This window comes from Cololabis saira, chromosome 14 (assembly GCF_033807715.1).
Source record: "Cololabis saira isolate AMF1-May2022 chromosome 14, fColSai1.1, whole genome shotgun sequence".
Classification (NCBI taxonomy): Eukaryota; Metazoa; Chordata; class Actinopteri; order Beloniformes; family Belonidae; genus Cololabis; species Cololabis saira.
In genome coordinates this window covers 23,496,044-23,514,990 of record NC_084600.1, presented here as the reverse complement: position 1 = coordinate 23,514,990, position 18,947 = coordinate 23,496,044, and positions in this window count along the sequence as shown.

Here is an 18,947-nt window from a genome sequence, read left to right as displayed (position 1 = left end):
CTTGAAGAGTACGAGAGGCTAAAAATGGTTTAAACACAGAAGAGGAGGGATACGGGAGAAGGAGTTATCAGGTAGGAGGAAAAAATGGAGCAAGAGGAGATTTCTGGATGAGGTAAAAGAGGGTACGAAGCTGGCTGGTTTGACCAGTATGGATCCAGAGGACAAGATAAGATGGAAACAGCTGCTCTGCCATTGCGACCTGTAAAGGGAGAAGCCAAAAGGACTAAAGGAGACGGTTGTTTAATAAAATGAACCTTCAAAGAATTTAATATATTTTTACTATAACGTATCTTATTTTGCGAACCATTAGGCGCACAGCATTGTTAGGCGCAATATCAATGAACGGGTCCATTTTCATACATGAGTTGCATGATAAAACATATAAAGTGAAACAAAACAGTCTGATAAGCCAAACTTTATTCAACCCATTCACAATAACTGAAGCAGACACCTGAAGTTAGTGTGAGGTTGGAACAACGTTGTATTCCAACATTTGATTATAACTTGATTATGATAAAGACTTGAAAATTGGGTTTATGTTTAAAACTGTTGGCTTGACATCTAATTATAGTATGGTAACATGGACTAGATGTTGAATGATGGTTGCAAGCCAGCACTACATAATTAGTTATCTAACGTTGTCTGATGTTACAACCCGTATCCAACCAAGGACCGATTTTAATACAACATACCTGTGTCAGCTGAATAGTTGGACTGTCAATCAAGCCGGGCAGCTTCGTTGCTACCAAAGTCGCACTAAAAAATGTTGACTGATTTTTTTAGTGCATTGCACATAAATGTGGTTCGAGGTCAGATTATAGAGTGCACTGCCGATTTTTGAGAAAATGTAAGGATTTTAAGTGTGACTTATAGTGCGGAAAATACAAATTCATCATGTTAGTCTTCATTTTATCCACTCTTCATTTTCATTGGCATCATTTTCCATTAAAATAGATAAAACTACAGGCATTCATCAGATCCCAATTCAGTGTTTAAAGTCGTGGCCAAAAAGGCAGCTGCCATTCATGCTGAAGATGATTTTTGCAATATTGTCACATAGTCTGGCCATTTTGTCTCAAAAAATGCTCCAAAGAGGCAACACACATCAATAAACATCAGACTCGATAACACTGGAAGACAGAGCGGTCCTTGTAATGACACACTGAAAGATAGCAGAATATGGTGGTAGAGGTCTCTCACAATTCAATTATTATCCCTCCTGCCTCTGAACCAAGTATAATGGTATAAACCCATGATGTTACATGGTCAACAATAACTCTGCTACCTGCCTGTAGCTGACTTCATTAATATCTATTCTTCGTCTGGGGGAAGTTGGCAACCGATGGTTTTATCTGAAGGGAGACAGTTCAACTAGAGAAAGCACTGTATGTGATTTCTGAACAATTATGTCAAAAAACACCAGACTAATCAAGGTGGCACTGTTAACGATTCAGACCCTGAAGTGAGCAATCTCTGTGGATCAGTTTTGAGCCATTGGATAAAAAATGTTAAATATAATCAAGCCAGTATCTTCTATTCTGTAACTGCAGCATTGGCAGTTGGCAGCTCTATTCTTACAAGTATTTGCTTGTCAAACTTTATCACATAAGGCCCTGCAGCGCCAGTGGGCTGAGGCAGTTGTAGCTGTTGTTGCCATGGTTCTTGCATGCATGAGATTGTGCCTAATGACAGGAAGGATTATACAACAAGAGGTCGTACTTGAAAAATAAAACACCGAAAACTGTTCATGGCTCAAGTCAAGTTTCAGGTCACCAGTGGGAGGGACTTTAGTGCAAATCAAGTCCAAGTCGCAGGCTCGAGTCCCCGCCTCTGCATGTTGTGGTCTCACGTTGTGCTGCCCCCCAGCCGAGTACCAGCATCAAAAACTGCCAAATACACCTGATGTTTCTAGAGCTTCTCTTGCGTTGACTTTGGTCTTACAATTCACTTAACCGCTCAACCTGAAACAGGCAAAAATGAACTTATCGTTGGCTTGGTGGAGCATCATCATCAGGTTATTTCCAAACCCCCAAACATTGTTCACTAGGGCGCGTAGAGACCAACATGGAACTAAACAAAAAAAAAATACTGGTCTCACTTTTCGCCAGAAATTCAAGTCCACGAAAAAAGTTGCGTGTCATCTGTTTGCAGGCGAGTTTGTCATTTTAACTTAAGAAGCCAATAATATATCAGTTTACAGTGCCCCCAAGAGGCTAACAATAAGAGCTGGAGTTAGTCTCTCACTGAGGTATTTACTGTAACTATGTTTTTATTGCTTAATTTGCAACCACCGGTCAGTCATTTTTCCAGAATCATACACATGGCTGAAAAACTGGATGTTCTCTTTGGCACATGAATGTACAGTTCTCTCACAGAGACTTGCCAATCTCCACATGCAGCACACTGAACAGGCCATTGTATTTGTCACAGCAAGAATAAATACAAGTGAGAACAGTGGAAACGTAATGAAGTAGACAGGAGTTGGCTGCTTCAATCTGGAACAGGAAAAAGACTATAAAATGCATTGCCAGTGGATGACAAGGTTGAAAAGGAATTCATGTTTTATAGGCTCTGACACTCAGAAGGGTATTGTTTGTTTGTAAGGAAAGTTAGACTCGCTATAATGAGTTTGTAAAAGTGGCTGCCTCTGATTACGGACCAGAGACCGAGAAAACTCATTAACCTGTTTCTAAAATATTAACTGATATGAATAATTGTACGAGTATCTTCTTGCTGGATTAAATTTAGAAGAACCACTTCACCATTTTTGTTAACATATAAGGTGTTAGGTGGCTTAAGCCATAAGGTGGTATGGGTGGTCAAAATGCAAATTTAATGTTCTATCGGTGAGTTTTGTTACATTCAGCAGCAACATTTTCGTGACTTTTCAGATCATGTACTGCAAGTATCTAAAACATGAACTTGCACCAGATGTGTTCAAAGTTTACATGCATCGTAGATTAGGAGCATGTTTCTGTAAATATCAGTCATTGGAGCCGAACATCCCACAGACTGTAGTGTTTCCCAGCGTTCACATACACCCAGACAAGATGCTATAACAAACAAGTTTGCAGTCATCAAGGCAATTTCATCGTTTCATCTCCACCCTGTCATTCTCTCCCATGCCAGATAGCAAATGAGGTTGCATATTGACAGGAGGTTTTACAGCATACCACACTCGTTACACTGTAGATCCTGTTTAGAAACCCATTTGTCATGGTGTGAGCTGATTACTTACTCTGCAGCCTTTTCTGCGTTCTCCAGATTCAGAGAGTAGCGTCAGCTTTACGTTTGATCCCCTCTTGTTGTGCCCTGTGTCAGCTGTCACGAGAATGACCTCTCCTTATTACTGAGTTGCAGACTCTGATGCCCTTGTGAGTGGGTGTGTGTTTATGTGTGTGTGTGTGTGTGTGTGTGTGTGTGTGTGTGTGTGTGTGTGTGTGTGTGTGTGTGTGTGTGTTCCATGCCTCTCCATAACAAAGTAAATATCCTCTGGCATGAAGCAGCCACTCTGCTGTTGCCTTTGTATGTGAGAGTGTGTGCATATATCTGTATACATTATCTGCATGCCTTTGTGCCTGCTTGTGTGTGTGTGGCACATAAAAAACAAAGGCTGTTTTATTGGTGTTTACAACGATGGGGAAAGTAAGAAAGGTGCAGCATTTTCCCACCTGTAACTATAGAGGTGGTCAATGCGGTTTTAATTAAAACAGGAGATGTTTCTCTCCGTAGCCCACTCCCTTTCGGTGGAGTCACACACATACGGCCACACATGCTTTCCACTTGTTGACCTGCGGTGCCGGCCTGCTCTCATCTTTCTAGCAGCCCATCAAGGCAGCCTGCTGCGTGGATAGCCCCTTCACACTCAAGGGTCCTTCTCAGATCTCATTACACTATATTGCAGTTAAGCCCACCATGTGTTCCCACGCTGGAAAATCTGGCTGTTCACAAGGTATTGCTGGAAAAGTGTTAATTCATCCTTCCCCTTCTCATGCTCTGAGAAGCTCCCATTCATGTTCATAAAATTACTGGCCTTAAGATACCAGACGGCAAGGATAATATTGTTCCTCTGAGCAAAGGCAGCGGAGGAGGGGAGGCCACAGGGTCTGAAGGCCTGCATCTCATTGTTCACAGCAGGCACAGCTCAGCTCATAATGTTGAGAACTGGGTTTTAAAGGAGGAATAAATGCATGAGATATCCCTTGACAGTAATTTCACAGATACAATAATCCCACCTGAGATGGGTGGCACCAAATCAAGACAGAGGCGACTTCATTAACTAGTGTTTCTCTCTCTTTCTCTCTCTCTCTCTCTCTCTCTCTCTCTATGTCAATGCTGGTATTTTTGGAGTATATATGGATGGGTCATTCACCAGCTGTCACCCACCTGGAAAGAGTGTGTGTGTGTGTGTGTGTGCTGGCATGACGATGAATGCTGTTATTAGTTCATGGTCACCTTCCTGACTTAGCAACCGGTGACGGCTGTGTGGGATGTGAAAGCAAACCAGGCCACATATACCTCATATGTGGCTGCAGCGTGTGTGTGCTCCAATGGTTTCATGGATTACAGTCACTGGCTCTAAAACAGCGTGGTCGGAAGACATGGTCGCAAACAGAAATATTTATAAGTGGTAGCCTTTTGAAATCCCCCATTCAAGTCACTTTCATACAATAAACACAGGCTTTAAGTGTCACTTTAATGTTAGTGTATTTGAATATAGACTGTCTACAGGGGTGTGGGGGGGGTTGGAAGGCGAACATAAACAAAAACCTAACAGTCATCCTAAGCACTGCTTTTTCTAAAAATCATTTGCATAAAAATGCTGTTCAAATCCATCGACGTGACCAAATATTAGGTTTCCTCACTCGTGGTGCTTTGCCAGGTCATACTGCAGTTTTCCTGCTTGTAACTGCAGATTATTCCAGCACTGTACTGTGTGAATGATTGTCCATGTTGGACAGATGAGACCGAAGTTCAGTTTTTGGCATTAATGCCCTGAGTCATGTTCGGCAACAACCACAGCATTTTCGCAGAAACTCTTCATAAGCGCTGCCAAGCACGGCAGTGGAGGTTGTTTGGCAGCCGCAGGATCTACTCACATTGTAGTCTTTGAGTCACCCATGGTCTCCTCTATATACTAGAGGCAAATGTGAGGCCTGACAGCTTAAGTTTGATCAGATCAAAATTGAATCATGCACCACAACAATGATTGGAAACCCACCAGCAAATATACATTGGAACAACTGAGATGTAAATGAATCAAAGTTTAGGAATGGCTTTGAAAGGCTGTGGTGGGACTGTTGGAGCTCTGTGAGCAAGCAACTCTCCAAAAACTTCAATGAGCTGAAAACTGAAACTAAGTAAAGAAGATTGAGTCAGAATTCCTCTTCAACTACATGAGCGACTTATAAAGTCACCCAGGAAATCACTGCTTCAAGTTGTGGCAGGTGAAGGTAGATCATGGCGCTACTTTGTGCTGGATGTATGGTTTTTCTCTTCTTTTTGGCTTCATTTTTGTGAAATAAATAATTACATGATGAAAACAGTTTTTCCCTGAAATATGTTGTTCCTCTGAGGCCGTATTTATTTTATTTTCCTAGCTATTTTCCTAGATATTGTGACCCAGTACGATCTCATACACGCACAGAAGACGGGAAGCCAACTTTGGACATGACATGACGTTCATGGTTTAGTCTTAATCCAACTACTTTGGTCTTGCAGTATCAACACAAGTGACCCAGTGTGATTTGAAGTTATGCATGCCCACCACATAAAACTGCATCCACATGTTTCGTATTTTAAGTCATGAGCTGTTCATGCCTTCGCCATGCTTTCTTTCTTTCATCAGTTTGGTGCAGATTGATCTTATTGATCTGTCCAATGAAAACCTTTTTTTCTTTTTATAGCTAAGTCTGATGTCTGGTCTTCCCATCTTCTTGTTTGCAATGAATGCTCAGTATTTGGCTTTTTGATGTCTTTATGGAGGAAATGTGATATGGATGTAGTAAAGGGATTTTGCTTTACAACAAAAACGATTCTGTGATCATCTCCCGTGATTCTTTGGTTATGCCAATGACATTCGTATTTTTTGATCTTTTTTTATTAGAGTATTTCAAAATGTAGTAGTTTGGCACACTCCTGTTGGGACAAAATTTAAATACTAACAGAATTATGAGATCACCAATGATGTGCAAGTCTCATAAATCCCGATTGCCAATAGAACAAAGAAGACATATCAAATGTTGAAAGTGAGACATTTTACCATGTGTCAGAAGTAAAGACAGGCAGATGTTCACCACTTCGTGAAAAACTGCATCTGCAAATCGTGAAACAATTTCCGAATAATGTTCTTCAGCTGAAACTTGTAAAGACTTTGAATAACTCATCATCTACAAAACATAAAATCATCCAACAATTCTAACAATCTGCAGAAATCTCTGTGTGCATGGGACACGGCACAAAATTAAAACTGAATGCCCCATGATCGTTGGACACAATATTAAAACAGGCATTGTTCTGCAAACTAAAACATTGCATGAGCTCAGAAATACTCCCAGAAATCACTGTTTAACATGGTTTGCTGTGCCATCCACAAATCAGGATCAAAAAGCAGCCATATGGGAACAGGATTAGGAAACACAACCATCTTATCTGGGCCAAAGCTCATTTAATATGGACTGACATTTAAAGGGGACCTATTATGGCATCTAATACCTATTTTAAACAGGCCTTGTATGTTTTGAGCTGAACATTTGTCGAATGCCCTGCTTCTATTTTCTTCCTGTCTCTTGCGTTGAAAGCCGGTTGAAAGCGCTGTAGGAAACGGTCACGGATGAGGAACGGCTGATCCAGTTAGTTGAAATGAGAGGTTATCTCTATGATACCTCCTCATTTCACTACAAAAACCTCAATAAAGTGGCAGCTGCTGGAGGGAGATGGACAGAGAGCGTCCGATGTCACGCAGTGCGATGCGATAGTCGGACGCTCACATGCAGTTAGGACACGGTGTTTAGTTGTGGGCGTGGTTTGCATTTTGGTTACATAACGAAAATCAGCAGAATCTGAACGGCTCGTAGAAGCCACATCAGACTGGATGGCTCATCCGGGCGGCTGTACAGACACTGCAGAATTTGGTTGCTTTCCTCCTTCTCTGATTTGGCAGGCTGAGGGGAGACCACTTTATATATGTTAAAGCAAGAAAAAATGTGTTTTTCATAATAGGTCCCCTTTAAAATTGACTCTTTTAGTCAGATTAACTAACATCTTAAATTATATTTGGAAACCATAGACACTGCATGTCCTGTAGAAAGGGGCCAACTGGTTTGTTATCAGTGCTCAGTTCAATAGCCTCCATTTATGATGGCGTGGCGATGCTTTGGTGTCTAGGGAATGGGAAGCTTGGACATCTGGAAAGAAAATATCAACACTGCACAAGATGTACATGCTGGTTTTATAGCAATAGATGCTCCCATTGAGATGTCTTTTTCAGGGATGTCCTTGCATCCTTCAGCAAAACAATACTAGACTGCATACTGCATCGATTATGCAAAAGCATGACTTCATAGAAGAGTTTGGGTGCTGGACTGGCCTTTGTATATTTATGTGTATTTATAAAAAAAATGAATAAAAAAATGTGTATTTATTCATTAATTTATGTATTTTTAACTAACTGAAAACATCTGGTATGTCATGGAAATATATGACAAAGTAGACCCGGGGCTGCAGAACAGCTTGAATCCTTCATCGCACAAGCATGGGACAGCATTCTTCTCTAAAAAGTGCAGCCACTGGTCTCTTCAGTTTTCAGACATATATGGGCTGCTATTAAAAGATGAGCGGACGCTGCACAGTGATAAATATCACCCTGTCCCAATTTTATGAGACATGTTTCTGCCATCAAATTCATAGTACATTTCCTCATTTCCAACGTTTCTATGTTCTATTGTGAATAAAATATGGGTTCATGATATTTGCAATTCTGCTGTATTAAGTGACCCGATTTTTTTTTTCTCTGAATTGGGATTTATTTTACTGATGTCCCTGCTGTCTGTCTGAATTATTTGTTTTGATTTCTCATTTAAAGTGTGGTCTGTTTTACTCGCTTTGAGCTTTCTTCTCCATATATTTTCTTTACTGCATGTTTCCACATTTTACATTTGGAATCAAGTCAACTATTTACCTGGTTGATGGAGAACAAAATCTGGAAAAAAAATACTTACACCTGTCCATGACACAGCTTATATGAGAGCTGTTAGAGGGAAATTATGCACAAATAATTCTGGGCAAATGTACAAAAAATTCTGGACCAAACTTTACACAAGCTTGAATGTAACAGTTGGAACAGTTAAGAGCTCCGGCAGCTGATTACCTTCATGCTGATACTGAGGTATGACCTGATAGTTTGTTTTTTTTCTGATTGATTTGACACTGAGTTGCATGAGGCCAAAGTAATAAAAAGATAGTGAGTGTAGACCCCCGACCAGCAGAGGGACATTGAATAGGGGGGTCCAGAACTCTGCCTTCAAAGATAATAATAACATGCTTCTCTGAAGCTCCCCTCTGTCTCAAAATCCCAGCCTGCTGCGCTTCCAGGCGCAAAAATGAATTTCTGTCTGGAGATGCCAGAAGCTTTTACTCTGAACAGCAGGATGCAAATTGCAGCATTCAAACACGAGAGAGAGATGATGAGGGATACTTTATGTAATAAGTTGCCCAAGTTAACCATTTCTTGCTTGTGTTGTTCTCTCATATGTAAGTCGCTTTGGATAAAAGCATCTGCTAAATGACAGTAGTACTAGTGCTAGTAGTAGTAGTAACCTACACTGTAAGGATTTTTAATTCTAATTCTATCCTCGCTATCCGCAGTCATGTGAGCGTTGAATTAAAAGGTTTTATGAATGAGTACTTGATTCAGAAGTAATGCCACACTCAGTGCGCTCACATGCAAATCTAAATCAAGCTATTGGCAACAATCTAGTTAAGGATTAAACTGGAGTTTCTGAGAAATGTGGCACCACACACACTTTTGCGTTGGCGTTCTTCCGGTTCTTTCTTTGTTGTTTGTCTTCTCCTTCTCCTACTGTGTTGATATTCTGGCTTTCGCAGTGTCGTCACTTCTGGAAGGGGGAGTCCCGGGGCCGTCACTAGCTCGGCTAAGCGTGGGTTGCGTATATATGCAGAAATAACTCGGATTAGGGCCGCATAATCTGGCACTAATAGCTCGATCTCAAGAGCTTCAGTTCGGTTTGACTATTCCCGGACGAAGGTGTATATATGGCTTTTAAAAATGTGATATCGGTTGGATTAAGGCAACAATCCGACTTTCTGTTAGTGCATGTAAACGTACTAACTGTTATTTAATGAGTAGATTGTGTATTTCTCAAGTGCTAAGGTTCAAAGACAACAACCTCAGTCTGAGTTCAGTAGCAGGGAACAAGCAATCATAGAAGTCTTAAAGACATGACATGCAGCTAGTTTATTGGTATCTGGCTTCGTGAACAGGTATAGCTGAGCATTTTTACAAAATGATGAAAATCTTTGCTATGTTTTCTAATACGTCTACCTAATTAAACCATAAGAAGAGTGAAAATTAACAGCCCAAGTACAAAACCCTGTGGAACACCATTAGCAACTCTGATGTATGAGGAAGATTCTTTATTCACATGAGGCCAACAGGTAATTTGTTCCTTTAATAGCAATAAAATGTTCCACAAAAGAGTTTATATTTCAGACTTTACAGACCTCAGCTGCCATCTTAAATGTTAAAATTCTTAACAGTTAGAAGAAAACTCCAAAGGATGAGATATCTGGAAGGATTTCCAGAAGGACATTTATTTTCTCTAGACTTAGATTTGCAAAGTTATACTTCTGGAACAATGTCCTTTGGACAGATGAAACAAAACTGGATATGTTTGACTTTAATGAACGGTGCCTTATTTGTTGAACACCAAACCCATCTACCCTCACCTCAGACCAACCGTCAAGCAAAGCAAGGGAAGGGTGATGAGTTGAGACTATTGATTCCCCTTACAACAAAAGTCAGCCAAATGAGGGCTGAAGTTTGACTGAAATTAGATTTTGCAACAGGGAAAAAAGAAAAGATCAAAATAATCCTCTAAATAAATGCTGAAAAGAGCAGTGCATAAAAAAATGGAAGCAATATTGTGAATAAGAGTGAGCAAAAATTCATCCACAATGATGTGAGAGACTGATGCTTTCACTTTAACATGATTGGTTCAACTTACTGCTAAAAAAATGTTTGACAAGCTATTGGATCATAGTGTTTGTTTTTCCACACAATGTCTATTTAATTTTGTATTTTGGTAAACAACTAACACTGTGTAGCTTGTTATATGTTTTTGATCAATTGAGGTCATATTCATTTAAATTTGATGATTGTATTATTAGCTGATTAGAAGTGACGGGGATTTTCACATCAATGTACTTACAGTATGATCTTCTTTTTTCTTTCTTTTCTCCAGTAACTGATTATTTTTTGCTTGCTTTTTGCCCACCCTTATTCTTAACAGCCTCTATTTTACTTCACCGTTTTACACCCTCACTTCCATTGATTTCCTTTTCCCAATTTCTTGGGAGTTTTTTTCTCCCTCTTAACTCCCGTTTCTCAGCACATCAGACAACCCCAGTGTCTTTTTACCTGTCTGGTAAAGTGACAGACACACACTGAGAGGATGGAGTTACAGTCGCATACTGAGCTCCCTGTACATATTTTGACAGCTCTTAAATGCTGCTGCCCCGGCAGTGACAGGGTGCTGAGGGGCTGCGTTTGATGGGACACAGTTAAAGTTACAGCAGCATATGGAAAAGCGTCAAGGAGAGGTATTCAGAGCGACTTCATAAAAACACAGCATATAAAAAGAGATGCATTGAAAGTGGAAGGTTGCACACGTCTTAAGACAAACACATCCTGGGTGTCAGGAAAAGCAGCCTCATAACTTGAATGTTGACCCGTCCACACACCCTCACTCCCTTTCCTTCTACATTTGTCTCTTGTTTTTGATTTTTCTTCATCAACCTAGTATTCTACACCACCGAGCTGCCACTCGCAGACTTGATTTATTTCCAAAGGTGCAAAAGGGGGTCCCACCTTGAAGGATGTATGGCCCTGGAGGTGTGGCAGGTAGCATGATGTTACACCACGGACCCTTGTGGATTACAATGCTGCCCTGCTGCACTGATGTCATTCAACATTCATACCTACCTCATAGCCTGCAGTACGGCTGATCCTGTTACCATTCAGAGGGAGGAATTCAAGAAGAATAAATACTCAGCTGTGTAAGAGTTTCCCTGGATGTTATTTATCCCTGTAGCTAAGGGGAGATCCCATATGAGTAAAGGGCATTTGGGGGTTAACGTGAAATCCTCCTTATTTCCCCCATACAAGATGATTTATTCCTTCAACTTAAGTTGTAGCACATGTGTCTCACATATACAGAGCACCACATCGGATATGAGTGCACCAAATACCTCGGGACTCATTTGTTTAGGGTCCAAAGGGGTCAGAGAAAATTTCTGACCCCACAATCAGCCGAGCCTGCCGGCTGTGGCATACTTATCAGCTCTTGTACATGTTCTCTGTGTCGCTTCACAAGCAGGAGCCTTCAATTCAAGTGCCAACAGCTGGTAAGCTATCATGTTCACATCCATCTTCACATGCAAACATTCACAATATTAAAGCAAAAAACCTCCCTATAAGCCTGAGAATCAGCCACTATAGGGCCACGGATCCCTGCTAATGACTCTCTAGTGAGTCTCGATTTGACCAGAGGCTACTCGTATGTAGGGGCCAGTAAGAAGAGCCGTAAAAGGTTAGCAAGCAGGATATCAAAGCATTGGCATGGATTAAAATACATCCTTGTTTCTATTGAAGGTGTATTTTCAACCTGCTTTGTTCATCCCCATCTCCAGTATCCACTTGGCGTCTATTCTTAGCTCTGTTGTAACTGGGATTATGGTGACATGTTGTCTATTGTGGCTCTTATTGCAAGTAAGTATCCGCTGCCGCAAGACAACAAAAGGTCAGTCGAGTTGCAGGTGTTCCTGAAACACACCGCACACCTGGAAAAGGTTACATCTACGTTTGCTGAAGTTTGGTCACAGGGAAGTCCGGTGTTTGAAGGGAAGTCTCAGTCAACAGCCAGAGAAGCACTGTTGAATAAATCCTGCATCCACGTGTTTTAACTGTCAAAAATTGGTTAAGTCATGGTTGTAATATTTAATGGTACTTGAATAAAAAGCTTAACGTTTAGGGACTGACATTTCTTTATAAATGCAAGTCCTAGACGTACAGTAGAATGATTTAGAGTACTGGCATCTTTAGAGCATGAAAAAAGAAATCAGCTAAATAGATTTTGTGTTACAGTACATATTTGAATGCACGCTTGACTATATGCACGTCATACTCTGACTCCTCTGTTTTAGATGGTCCAACACTTTATGATGACTGTGATATATCGACCTCTCACATTGATGTGGAAGACATTTTTCCTGCTGTTTTCCTCAAGGTTGCTTCCTTTCATTGAAGTTGATTTAAAATGTTCTTAATACACACCTTTCCTGAGGTCCCATCTGAACATTTCAATTGAAGCTTCACCTTTGATGGGTTGATTGCAACACATCGATTCCTGACTTTTTCTGACATTCTGTTGTAGATTTGTTGGTGTGTTTGGTATCCTTTGCATGACCCAGTAGCCAGAAGAATAAGAATAGTTTGACTAACAGGGGAGTTCATAGTCACCACAAGCTGCAAAACAAAAAAAAGCCCATGTACTCCACCCCTCCACTGCCATGCTTGACCTTCAAGCATATAAAGTAATCTCTTTTTTCACTTTGAGGGTATCAACCTGTAGCCAGTTGGTGAGTAATGCATTCTTTAGTCTCATTTGTTAAATGTTAGAGCACTAAAGACTGGTTTTGTGGACTGCTAAGTTGTTGGCTGCGTGGGCTCCAGGAGATCTGTTTAAAAAGGACTTGATCTGGTACATTCTGCTAATCAGTCTGGGATGTGGAGAGTTTGGTATTTAGTTCCACAACCTGGGCTTTTTGCAGAGGTAGAGAGCTTGGTCTGCAGCGGTTAATAGCACGATGTTATGGGGCAGCTGTAGCTCAGGAAGAGTAGAAGTTTGCCAGTCAGAAAGTTGGTTTGATTCCTGGCCTTGCAGCCCATATTGTGTGCTTGGACACTAAACCCACACTCTCTGATTGAATAAAGCTACTATGTAGCTACTAGGTATATGTCTGCGGCATAGGCTCAAGAGCTTTTCCAGATCAGCAGAAAAGTAAATGTGGACCTTTAAAGACTAAAAATGCTGTATGACGGTATGCATGGATGGGTGAATGTGCCCTAATGTGAGAAAGTGCTTGAGTGGTCAGTAAGACTTGAAAAGTGCTATTTAAACACAGTCCATTTTTTTCACAAATGTTTTATTCAGACAAGACGGTCAGTGTCATTTGATTTCCTCAGTGAATTTAAAGCAGCATGAAGCAATTTATGCAATTTTTTGCTCTTTAGGTCCCCCTATAGGCATGGAGGTTAAATTGCTTTTACACCTCTGTAACACTGGTTTGATGTCAGTCCACATCTCATTTTCTCTTACAACGCCTTCTTGACCCTCATAGTCACCTCTGTCATGATGTCAGTGATAGCTCTGTGAGCTAGCTTCATGTTGTAAAGGGACAACAGCGATGGTAGTCCAAGGTTACTTTGACTGGTTTTTGCTGATAGCAGGGACATGAGACTAGAAGAGTGAGATGGCACTACCGATAAGTAATCAAAAATTCTTTTAAACGAAAATAAAACAGGTATTTTAACATCAAATACTTGTGTGTCTGCCTAAATAATGTGGATGTTGTTCATACAAGAAAAGATTTGCACTTTTTCCCCCTTTTATGGTAGTTTAGTAAATACTGACCAAAACTATAAGTTTGTTACTCTTATGACAACGGTCCCAGAGAGAACCCCTACTTTGCAGCACATGACAGGAAGAAGATGTATACTGAACAGATGAGCAGGAAACTGCACAGTGCAATAGACCCGGTAAAAAGTTATAAATATGCGTTCTCTCGAGCACACATCTGAAGCCAAAACCAGGTCAGTCCCTAGATATATGACCAGTACTGCAGTGATTCTCCCCAAGGTGATTAGGTGAATCGAGAATGAAAATATTAAACATATAAAACATGTGAATCATTCCTCTTCCTGTTTTCACATCCTTAGTTGTGTAATAATTCACAAGTAAGTACATAATCCTTTGAATTATGTGCCAAGAATATTGTGTTTTTAAAGTGTTTTCTTTATAAATGTAGATATTTTTTTTTGATTAACAAACTTATTTTTTTAACAGAAACATCTGGCATACCTGAGCTTTGGCCAAACTACTAAAAGCTCAGTCTGCTTTAAACCCATTTTGAAAAAAAAAAAAAAAAAAGCTTGCTGCTTCCTGGGGAATCCACACTAGCTCGTCTCTGCAGTCCCACACCTCTGCCAGATCTCTGTTCCCTCCACAAACAACAAATAACTCACCTCAGTGGATGGATGACTCACTGCGAAATCTAAGAAGAGAGCTTTCATCTTGTCTTGCAGAGTTACTGACTGCATCACAAGACCCATAACGCGATGGAAAACACTGGCAAAAATATGTCTATTTTGTGTCCAGTATTACTGGATGAAAGCACACTCTTTTCTTTCTAATTGTACAGCAAGTAGCAAGTAGAAATCTGTCTTCCAAACACATACTGCTGATCCCATTTAAGGTATAAGTTAGAGGAGCAGGTCTGGAGTTATGCTTTCACTGAGTTTGTCCATTACACATGTGCTCTTTTTTGTCTAACTGTCCTGTGTCTTCTTTGAAGTCTGAAAATATTCCCTTTTTTTATTACTCCTTTTTCTGGGTTCCAAGCTCCCCGTGAGATGAGCGGTTTGATGGTCTTATGTTCCCATGAATCCAAATCTTTAAATAATCATTGATGGCTCGCTCTGCAAGAGCAAATCTGGGTCACCTCTCCCCACTTCCACAGTGAGTACACGAGAAGCCCTCTAGAGCGGAGATCCACAAACCAAAGAGACCCTAACCCCAACACTTCATGTAGATTTTGATTTGTGGAAAGCGCTTTCCTTTAACTTCTACCAAAATAACTTGCCTCACACAGAGGCAATATATGCAAAACACATTATTATACTCAGACTTGAAACCGAATGTCCTCTTTTATGGCCGAAGGCATACTTTGGAGTCGGCAGGGAGAAGTATTATCTTTTTTAAACTAAAATAAAAGGACTCATATGTTGTAACATAATTTGGTCATAGAGCTAAGATGCTTTTAGGTTTTTGGATGTCATGAAAATGTCAGATGATTCAGCAGCACTGATACTGTCCCCCCATTCCTCAGTTTTTGGGATCCAGTATTATAAACTCGCTACATTTAGCAAAATATTTCTGCTCGTTAAGACTTGAGCTGCAACATGCAGGTTGTATTACTTACAAGGTATAAAAAAATGGTTTGACATCAATAAACTGTCATTAAATCTAAGCAAAACAAAATACATCATCTTTGGAAACCACAAGATTGACAAACAGATGCATGAAAACACATTTCTGGGCATCATAATTGACAGCAAACTAAACTGGAAACCACATTAATAACTTAAGATCAAAATTATCCAAAACAATAGCTATACTGTACAAAATGAAAGCAAATTTGGACCAGAGCTCACTGTATCTACTGTATTGTTCCCTCGTACTTCCACACATCAGTTACTGTGTGGAAATATGGGGGAACAACTATCAACTATCAAACAAACATAAACCCAATATTTCTACTCCAAAAAAAAGCAATCAGAATTGTCAACCATGCTAAATACTACGCACCAACAAATCCACTTTTCATCCGGTCAAACACCATAAAATTATACGATTTAATCAAATTCAAGACAGCAATAACAATGTACAAGGCACACAACCAGATGCTCCCACACTGTGTCCTGGAGTTGTTCCAGGTGAGGGAAAGCAGGCACAACCTAAGGGGATATGGCATTTTTGAGCAGAAATGGCCAAGAACAAAAAAAATGTCAAGGTGTATCAGTGTCGAAGGTGTGAAACAATGGAACCGCCTGGATGAGGAACTAAAAAAAAGTAGCTCAATTTATAAATTAAAAAAAAATTATAAATCGAAAATAATGGATAAATATAGAATATAAATTATCTTCATATTAAACTGTCTAATGCAACTTTCCTCCTGCAGCTATCCTCAAATCGTGAGTGACCACATTTATTTTCTTCTCTTCTTTGTTTATTTTCTTTGTTTTATTCATTTGTTTCATTTTCTTCTTATTAGTATCTTTTGTTTCTGAAGTCTGCCTTTGTTGAAAAGGATAGGCAAAATAAGCCATGAGGCTTCAGCTTATACCTTTTTGGTAAAAAAAAAAAAGAAAAAAAAAGAAAAAGGAAATGTGTACATATATATATTTATACCTGTGTGTATACTGTACATATACAGTGTGTATATGCAAACATCTTAAAATGTAAATGACCAAAACAAAATAAACTAAACTAAACTAAAACTATATTTCATGGATAGTAAGCAGTTTCAGACCACTGTTCATTCCACATCACGCCTGAGCTTTACGGTACCTCCTGGTGGATTTATAGCAGGTAACCTGGCCAGGACATCTGAACGGAGCACTTGAAAAGTTACTGATCAATTTAATATTTTTAGTAACAAATACATGCAGAAATTCAGTACAAATAGTAATGGGGATCCAGTCTAACGCTTTGTACAGAGATGAGTATGGAGAGGTACAATTTTGATAATTGTTAATACACAAATTCCAGCCTTCAGGCACACAAAATCCACAGCTTTGTTGACTTAACGCATCCAGCTTTTCCATATGGATGTGCTTTGCGCCAGCGAAGGAAAGGGGACTTTACTGATTCTTATGCAATAACAAACATGACTGTGTGTGGCACTCCTTTTGGACATCGGGACTTGTTGGAACTCCAGATGAGGTTCTGGAGCCGGGGCAGTGACAGATTGATAGCTGAAGCCCGTTCTCAATGTGCAGCTACTTCAGCTGGACCAGCAGCAGCAAGCTGCCAGAAGACTGGTGAGCGAGACGGAGGGATTGATAGTGATGAGTGAGTGAGAAATTTAGCTTGACAGAGATGGGGAAGTGCAGACTGTAAGTCTTTTCTAATTATATAGTCAGTTTTAAATTCCCAACTTAATACATCCTTCCTTATTAGTTCATGTAACCCTATCAACATAATATTGCCAATGTAGTAACCATCTGTTATATACTCTTTTCATGGTGCATTGTGGGATACTCTGGGTGCATTATATAAAGTATAAACATTCTCACAAAATATCAAGTTAACATTACAATATGGTGACCATGCTATGTAGAGCACTATAGCAGGTAGGAGATGATTATTACTGACACAGTGGTCTTCAGGCCAATCACTGGTTAGCACAAGTAGAAAGGAAAACAATGTGCAAATCTAACAAAATGCAATCTATAAGATCCTGAGGGAAGAAACAACATGATGCATGGAGTTGAGTGCTTTTGTGTGTCATGACTGCTATGAATTGTATGTGTGTGTGGTATCTTTGAAGCCTTAATGATGCCAGAGAGCAGATCCCAGCTCAAGCCCTGTGGTTCTGTGGTTCATTACTGAGGACAGGGATCAATCCAGTTCTTACTTATTGTATGTTTTTGTTATGCTTTAACCTCAAGAATAACAAAAAATCAGCATCAACATTTGAAGGGGGCAGAACAAACGCCAGCTTGGCAGAAGGGGGTAGGGACAATGAATCTACTCGTCAGTATTTTCTGATAAACTTAAATGACTGTGTATGTGACATATTACAGGGTACTTTGTGCCTTATCCATCACTGATTTCCACTTGTCCCACAAACTCCTACACAGATTTTGGAGGTATTTGAATAAGAGTATGACGAGGTTGAATTGCTCACATTGAATAGCTGAGACTTGGAAGCCTGCTGTTTTTATCTTTGTTGCACTACAATAAGTGATGACAAACTTCACAGTAAAAGCAACATCAGCAGCTGATAACGTTGTGACTCACCGGTACATCAGCTGAGCTCACTACTGGGACTCCTAATATACAGTATTATAAAGTAGTTTGTCCATTCATTGTTTTTTTTATATCTTTTTGAATCAAACCGTTAGTTCAGTTGGTTCCTCAGTTACATGAGCTATATTAACCATTGACAAGCGTTCGTCGTTGCTGTCAAAGCAACAAAACAAATTAGAAAAGTGCATTTCTACCTCTCCCCACTTGGAGAGGTCATACATGATAGGATGCTATTTGTTAAGACTGTTTGCAGCCGCGTCTGTCATTAGCAAATACAATATGTAGGTCATCAGGAATGCACTGATTTGGTAAATTACTAACTGTAATTTCTTCCAAATCGGTGACTTATCTCCCACTGAAATGGAATATTGTTTCAGGAATGTGTGGTCATTTTGAATTTGATTAATATGATATTTTCTTAAGTGCTTAGCAAAGCTATTCAGGAGACCGAAACAAATAAATGTTTTAATGGCCCTGAAGTTTGAATATTTGTGCAATGGTGCATTTGAGAGAGATTTCTACAGTGGAAATCATGGCGTCGCTGGAAGAAACTTCTCTAAAAACCACCATCACAAGAGGATTTTTAGGACCCAAGTGCAGTATAACGACAAGTAGAAAAGTGTTTGCATTATCCACAGGAAGGTTCTTCAGCTTGAAGCAGGTAATCCTTGGAAGACTCGAGGAACCAACAGAAAACAGAGCTGACTGGCTGTGAGTGCTCACTATTCCTGTGTGTGTTCAATGATGGCGACAACTCCATGGAGGGGCTAGCTGGAATCATGATGGAGGCAGAAGCAGTATCAGAACCAGGCAGACCATCAGCGGGGCAAACTACAT